Source organism: Gorilla gorilla, chromosome 9 (genome assembly GCF_029281585.2).
Source record: "Gorilla gorilla gorilla isolate KB3781 chromosome 9, NHGRI_mGorGor1-v2.1_pri, whole genome shotgun sequence".
Lineage (NCBI taxonomy): Eukaryota > Metazoa > Chordata > Mammalia > Primates > Hominidae > Gorilla > Gorilla gorilla.
In genome coordinates, this window is record NC_073233.2 from 72,623,029 (window position 1) to 72,629,033 (window position 6,005).

At 60.9% G+C, this 6,005-nt stretch overlaps 1 protein-coding gene across 27 annotated transcripts in view; it reads right to left on the minus strand.

Moving 5' to 3' along the window:
* The window catches only part of NRXN2 (neurexin 2), a 115,815-nt gene extending 113,393 nt beyond the window's left edge, over positions 1–2,422 (minus strand). For 12 of the 27 annotated variants that reach the window (XM_055354404.2, XM_055354396.2, XM_055354395.2 and 9 more), the window contains exon 1: positions 2,199–2,408. The gene's annotated coding sequence lies outside the window, so the exon portion shown is untranslated. Of the gene's footprint in view, positions 1–2,198 lie in introns of all 27 variants that reach the window. The other 15 variants (XM_031015869.3, XM_031015871.3, XM_055354410.2 and 12 more) reach the window with 4 other exon arrangements.
* Positions 2,423–6,005: the final 3,583 nt, after the last annotated feature.

Here is a 6,005-nt window from a genome sequence, read left to right on the forward strand (position 1 = left end):
CAGGGACTGGTGTGTCTGGGAGGGTGTGCACACATGCTGTGTAGACCTGGGAGGGATGGGGTGTCTGGAAGGAGAGGGTGTGTTGCAAGGACTGAAGGTGTATGAGGAAGAAGCACAGGTGTGCCTGCGATGGCTGTGAGCCTGAGGAGGTGAGTGGTTGGATGGGGGCTGTGTGCATCCAAGGGTGAGGGCTGGCAGTGCTGCGCTGGGGGCTCTGGGGGCACGTAGTGGCCGTGTGTGTGTTGTGTACATGACAGCAAGGCGCCTGGGGGAGGTCTCAAGGAGGCAGGCATGAGGTGGCAGCCTCTCTGGGTGGGGAGTGTGGGCGGTATGCTGCCAGGAGGTGTATTGTGTACGCAGGTGTGTGTGCCTGTGTAGGTGTGTGTCTGGGTGGGTGCCACCGAGCGCGTGTATCATTGTCAGAGTGTCTGTGTCACTGGCAAGGGTAAGCAGGAGGGAGCAGCTGGACCTGGGTAGTGACTGAGCCTGGAAGGAAAGAGGGGTCCCCACCAGCCACTCACGCACCCAGCCCCTCGTCTCAGAACTCCACTGTCATATGGATTCAGCCCAGGCCTGGGCTCCTGGAAAGAACTGCCCGGCAGCCGTGGCTGGTTGGTCCATCCTGCCCACCCCTGTGGATCTGAGGATAGGATGGGTCTGAGAACACTTCCTCTAGCATGAATGAAGAGCCCCCAGCCAGACCCTTCTCCCCTGTCTCCCAAAAGATCCAGCCACACCTCAGATGCCAGCATCCCTGGAGCCATCCCTGGAAGCAAGAGGAGGTAGGGACTGAGGGGCTGAAGCACCCACAAAACAGAAGGCCTCACAGTTAGCAGACTGCAGACCTCCCTCCCCTTCTCCTTCCCTCTCCCTTCTTTCTTTCTCCTTCTCTGGCAGAAGACAGAGAAAGTAAGACCCTAATGTCCACCCTCCCCCAAAAGGAACACCCAGACACTGGGAAGGTAGACAACAGGGAAGGATAAGAATGAATGGAAGAGGAGAGACGCCCACCCGCCAACACATAAAAAAACAGGGCTATCTGGAAGCCCCCAGGGCAGCCAAGGGACTGGGGACCCAAGACCCACCCCCTAAAAATCTATTGCATTATTCCAGGTGGACAGCCTCCTCCTTCACCTCCAGACACCAAAAAAAAGCCCCTCCCAGCCCTTGCTGGCTCAATGAGGCATCGAATGCCCTCTCCCAAGACTCAGGAGGGGGGTGAGAGTAAAGGAGACAATAGCACCCCAAAGCCAATTGTGCCCCAAGAGCCCATCAAGGGTTCAAGGGCTCATACCCCAACCTAAAGACCCCAGGGAAGATTGCTGCTTCAGCTGGGGGAGGAGGCTGGGACATGAGAAATGGTCCCTTCCTCTTTAGGGGTGGGGGAGCAAGCCAAGGGCCCTGCAGCTTCCTCTCCCCCTGCAGCACTCTCTGACCAGAACCCTGTCACCGCCCCCAGCGCATTCCCACCCCAGCAAAGCCCCCTCCTACTGATTTCCCAGTCTCCCTGTCTCATCACCCCCAGCCTTCCCCCGCAAGCTTCCGCTCCTCTCCCTCAGACCCCATCTTTCCCAGCTCTCCACCAGCACAGACCCATCTCTGCCTGGAGCACCTTAGCACATTCCCCTCTGCTCTCTCCCAATAACCTCTTCTCCCCTTGGCTCCCATCCCCCAGGAAAGCCTGGTCCTCAGAGGGTCCCCTCAGGACGAAGCCCTTGGCCTGGCCCCTTTCCTTCCCTCTCCACTTCTCTCTCTTCTCCAGCCCCCTCTCCTCTCCTCCCACGAAGCCCAGTTTCTCGCTGGTTAGACCCTCCCAGAACACAACACCTCCTCTGGCCCGGCGCTGCTTCAAGCCTCTGGGGCTAGCACAGACTGGGGACCCCCCTTTAAGAACCCCCTCTCCGTCCTCTGGATGCCCCTCCTCTCTCCATCCTTCCCCCAAAGACCCTTCCTCCCACCCCTCCCCATTCTCCTCAGCTCTCAGGGCCAGTGCCCCTTCCACAGGAGCCTCCGACCCCCAAGCCCCCAGCGGCTTTGCCTCCTCGCTGTCACCGGGCCAGCCCTCTCAGCGCGGCACCCCCGCCCCCCAATTCATCCGTCCTGCCTCCCTCGCCCCCTCCGATCCGCTCCCCTCCCCCGATCGGCTCCCGCCCCCCGCCCCCCGCCCGTCTCCGCCGCAGCCCCCCCCCCCATTTTACCTGGTTCTCGGGGCGCCAGAAGCTGGAGGGTGGGTAGCAGAGCTACAGGGCCGCCCCGTCTCCGACGGGTGGCAGAGCCAGGGCTAGCGGTGTCTGCCGCCTCGCGCCTCTCTCCCTCCCCGCCGCGTCCCCGCCCGCCCGCCCCGCCGCGGTGCCTCTCCGAGGAGGATGCTCCGCGAGTCAGGGCGGCTGCTCCCGCCGCCGCATCCCTGCAACACCGACTGACGGCAGCATCAGCACCAGTGCCCGCCCCCGAGACGCGCGCATTGGACCACGCTGCGCTGACGGGCGAGCAGCGCAGCCAATGCAAGGGCTCAGAAGCCACCGGTCCAGCGGCTCCACAGGCCCACTCCCTCCCTCGCGCGGGACCCAGGCGTCCCGGCCCCACGGCACCCGCGCTCCTCCCAGCCTCTCGAGGTTCTCGGGCGCCCGGGCCCCCAACCAGGCGGGCCCCAAACCCGGCCTCTGTCTTTTCTGGGAATCCAAGCACTCTCGACCCTCGCCCCTCTCCCCTCGCCCCTCGCCCCTCGCCCCTCGCCCCTTGCCCCTTAGTTCGGGGCCTTGGGTCCCGCACCCTCCCCCCACGGCCAGCAGGTCTTCGCGCAGCGCGGGGCTGGGACAAGCCGAAGGAGAGGCTGTGGACCCCGACTTGGGACGCCGCGGGAGCAGGGCTGGTGCGGGGCCTGGGCCGCAGCGCCCTCTGCTGGCTACGCCTAGGGGCGGGCCCGGGCTTCGAGGAGCCTAGAGAAGGGGGACTCGGTGGGTCCATGGCTGCTGGGTGCTTTTTCCAGCCGGTAGCCTGGACCCCACCTCCCACCGTCCGGAGGGCCCCTGGCTTGGAGCCCCCAGAACTGAAGAGGAAGGGGCTTTGCTGGGATAAAGACGGAGGCGGTGGGGGAAGGAAAGGCAGAGATGGGGGCGGGGTAGACCTAGGAACTTGGGGGTTTCCCAGTCCTGCCTCATGGGAATCCCAGAGTTTGAGGCCAAACTCTCAGTTCTGCCTGGAACCCTGGACCGAGGTACGAGTAGGTGTGGGGGCGGGGTTGCGCCTGCACATGCCTGGTGACTGAGGGCACCTGGCAGCAGCCCCCTTCTCTGTTCTCCTTCTCCCATCCATGAGTTTCAGTTAGAGTGGTGCTGGGGGGCGCAGGTCTCTCCTGTAAGGGTACATGCATCACTGTGCATGTGTATGAGTGTGGGGGACTGGGGGACAGCCTTCACTCACTCCGCCAATAAAAGTGTACACACACTGGCACCTAGTGTGTATACCCCGAGGTTGGTCACTGGGCTGCTGAATGAGACAGTGAGAGACAGAGTGTGTGTGTGTATGTGTGCCAGACCATTCTGCCAGCTCACTCCAGGACCCTGGTTTCTGTTGCAGGGTCTGTGATCTGCACAGCTGGTGGTAGTTGGCACTTCCTTAGCCAGAGGCAACATGCAAGAACACTTACATTCAACCACCAATGCATGCACATTGGGGCACTCACAGCCATGCACACATATCTGTGAACACTCGGCATTCCCAGAGACACATAAGAACACCTGCAGAAATGCCCCACCATGGTAACACACCCACAGGAAGCATATACTGCCCAAGAACACACACACTTGTGCACACAGGTACCTACACCAGGCAATTAATGCATGCCCAGAACAGGTGCACCCAGGGGACCTGCCCACAGTCATCCTGGACCCCTGCCCAGGCACTTCAAAGAGAGTGGTCAATTACTGAGTGGCTTAACGTGGACACCAACCCCCCCGGAGGGAAACTCCTTCCCCAGCCTGTGAAGGGGTAAGAGGGGGACCCAGGCTGCAAGGAGTTTTTCCTAGGAGTCGAGAAGGGTGATCCCTAAGCCAGGTCCCAGACTTAGGGCCCACTCTGACCTTGGAGAGACCCTCAGGGCATCCCCACCAAAGCCAATGAAGGAGCCAGAGAATGGAACTGCTGAGTCAGGGCCTATGAATGCGAAATCGCCTCTCTGACCCCACAGCCCACTTTCCTGCCCATCCCCCACTGTTCCTCTTCCTGCAGCCTCCTCACACTCTCTCTCACACACACACACACACACACACACACACACACACACACACACACCCCTTGTCCATCCAGGCAGGGCATAGACAGACAGGTGCAATGGCTCACAGAGACAGACTCAGACCCTTACAGAGGAGCCTGGGCAGGGAGGGAGGTAAGTATGAGCACTTGTCTCCCTTCCCCACCCCCAGCTTTGCCCATCAAGGGCAGAAAAGGTCACCGGGCAGCTGCTGCACCTCCCTGTCACTCCCACCTACAGGGACATCTCTCCTCTCTGCAAGGTCCAAGGTTCAGATTGCCTAAGCATTTGGGACCTGCCACTTCAAGACACACCCCACACACACACACACCACACACAGGCACCCACCCAATGTGGACAGTTGAGTGATGTGCTGAGCACATGCCCTTCTCCCATGTGCAAAGGCCAGTGGGGACACATGGGGGAGGGGAAACACAGCAGATACAGCATGCATGTCCATGCACACACATGCACACAGGTGCATACAATGTGAAGCTCAGACACCAAATTCAGACACATGCAACCATGAAGACCGCTACATGTCACATCCCGGGCAGGCAGACCTGGACACACATATGCATGCGTGCATACACACACACACACACACACACACCAGGAAGAGGCCAGACTGGAACTGGAGGGTGGTGGTGAGGAGAGGAGCCGAGAGGAGCCGACTGGGCTGCAGGGATGGAGGCAGCACAGGAGGCAGGCGGCACAGGAGCGAGCTGCTCTTCACAACACAATCGCCGTCTGTTGTTATAGCAACTCAGCCCCCAAATCGTGAAACGGATATTACAGCCTCAAGAGGGGGAAGGGCGGAGGGGGCTGAGGACAGAAGGAGGGGCAGGGGGGCACCCGATGCAGAGACAGGGCTGGGGGGCCCAACACAGGGTAGGCCTGCAGGAGAGATATGACCAGGAAAGAGAAGGGAGTGACCCAAAATAAAGAACAGGCCAGGGGGAGTGGGGTCTCAAAGCAGGGATGGATGTGATGTGGGGAAACCCTGGGGTGGGGGACCGGGGCACTCATGGGGGAACTGAGGCCACTGCCAGGCCTGCAGATACTGTGCTTTGGAGTGGAAGGTGCTCAGGTCTCCACCCCTAGGACAATCCTACAGCTGCTGTGGGACACCTCCCAGTTTGGGGGACTGAGGAGGTAGTTCCCATTGTCAGGACTGCTGTCTGGAGTCTCCTGATCCCAGGGGCAGCCCAGCCCAGCTTCAGAACCTTTAGTAAACTCCCAGACCAGCCTCAGAAGTGGCCTTAGCCTTCTTCAGGTAGCAGTGACCCCCAAAACCTCCGTGCTGCAGGCTCAGGAGGGAAGAGCTGGGTTGGGAGAAGCCACCACCGGAGGCTGAAAGCAGGATCGATATGCATTTCCTCTGGAAGTCACTGTCCTTCCGGCTGGCAGCAGCACCAGGCCAGGAGGCTGCAAGGCCGAGGAGTGCAGCCCCCACCCTGAGGCACAAGCCCAGCAGGGCCCTCGGACTGCCCAGGGCCCTCCCTCCCTTCCCCGACAGCCAGCAACTCTGCACTGCCCCTCTCCCTCCCATGATTCCTGCAGTGAGGGCCGTTACTGGAAGCGTCCAAGCAGGGGCTGAAAGGCCCCCTGTCCAGCAAGGGAATTTCGGCCATGGGCTGAAGGCTTTGGGTATGCATGACTGGCCCTGCAATTCTCGGGTGCAGACCTATAGTTTCAAGTTTTAGATGTCCAAGGATCTGGTCTCCTCAAGATCCTAGACCCTCCCCAAGAT